Consider the following 1584-nt stretch of genomic DNA (forward strand, 5'->3'; position numbering starts at 1 on the left):
AGGATCTTCGATTATGGTTCTAATGTAAAGCATTCAAGGAACATCAGTAATATGCTGAGGGATGCTCCAACAGCGGTGCATTGTGGGTCCTGGCTAGGCTGCGTGGGGCCATAGCAGCCGTGCTGCCTGCTGCCGCCACCACCATAATCACTCATGCAGATTTATGTGTCCCTAGGCTTTCATAATTTCCATTCTGAATATCACTCGTCTCACTTAAGAGACTGAAGAAGCTCAATAATGATATACTTGTAAAATATAAGACTTATAGAATAAAATAATTTTACAAATGGCAAAACTGTTCTCCGAAAACTAGCCAGATTCTTTAGTACATAGTACACACAGTACACAGTACACATAATCATGTACACTCATTACCTATTCAACGCACTTGCTGGACTGATGAGAACACTCCTGGCAGGCACTCCTTTTTGATCGTGGCCACCAAAATTTGTTCGAGAAACCACTGAATGTAACGTGCACCTCACACCACAACTGACGCCACTAGCTGGATAAAGTGAGTCACGCTGCTTCGACTCCGTTTCGAAGCGGTTCGGTGCTTACATGACACGTACAGACATCATCGTTTTTTTTTTTTTTTTTTTTTTGTAATAACAGTCAATCACGGATAAAACATGATGAAATATGTATTGCAAGAAAAGGCGGTGAATTTCGAGATCTTTGATTGTGATTCTAAAGTAAAGCATTCAAAAAACATCAGTAATATGCTGAGGGATGCTCCAACAGCGGTGCATTGTGGGTCCTGGCTAGGCTGTGTGGGGCCATAGCAGCCGTGCCGCCTGCTGCCGCCACCACCATAACCACTCATGCAGATCTGTGTCCCTAGACTTTCATAAGTTCCATTCTGAATATCACTCTTCTCACTTAAGAGACTGAAGAAATGATGAAATATGTAATGCATTCCGTGGATCATTGCTTGGCTCTTTTCACTTCTTGATCATTTATTGGTCGTCAACACACTAACTACAAAGCTCGGGTCTAGATGAATCACTCCGCGAGAAAGCAAAATGCAGAATGAAATTGAAACACTTATAAGCGTTAGATATTACTCACTGGAAGCAACAACGATCAACTTCAGCATTTCACGGATGGCCCAAAGCTCTGTCCAGTGCTCTATGTAACATGAAAATTGATCACAGAGGCAGCTACCTTGAAAGAAATAACAAATAAAAAAACAAATGACCGTTGTTCTTACCATTTGAAATATTGCCGTGGTGTGGCACAATGATTCAATCATGATATCAAGCGATTAAACAAATACTAAAATTGATCGTTGTTGCCTCCAATGTGCAATATTTATCCTTTGCAAAATTATGGATTTCCTTTTCCTTTTACTGCCCCTGGAGACTGGTTTTACCAAAGAAGGCTTCGTGGCCAAGTCGGTCACTTATATTGCTTCAATATGCCTTTGATTTACATAAATCAAGGTATCCCAGCTTTAAAATGTTGGTCTTTTAGTCATTTCCTGGTTTGTCTGTTTTAGTTTGGCTCGGGGAACAATACCAATCCTGCATTTATGCATGATATAGAGTATCTTCAAGAATACTGAAAAAAAATAACGCACTT

General features: G+C 40.4%; 1 long non-coding RNA gene across 1 annotated transcript in view; it reads right to left on the reverse strand.

The window, feature by feature from the left end:
- Nucleotides 1-508, reverse strand: part of LOC135111315 (uncharacterized) — a 56996-nt gene extending 56488 nt beyond the window's left edge. Inside the window, exon 1 of the long non-coding RNA XR_010273691.1 lies at nucleotides 376-508. This is a non-coding gene — a long non-coding RNA (uncharacterized LOC135111315). The remainder of the gene's footprint in view (nucleotides 1-375) is intronic.
- Between the last annotated feature and the right edge of the window lie 1076 nt (nucleotides 509-1584).

This window comes from Scylla paramamosain, chromosome 21 (assembly GCF_035594125.1).
Source record: "Scylla paramamosain isolate STU-SP2022 chromosome 21, ASM3559412v1, whole genome shotgun sequence".
NCBI classification, from domain to species: domain Eukaryota; kingdom Metazoa; phylum Arthropoda; class Malacostraca; order Decapoda; family Portunidae; genus Scylla; species Scylla paramamosain.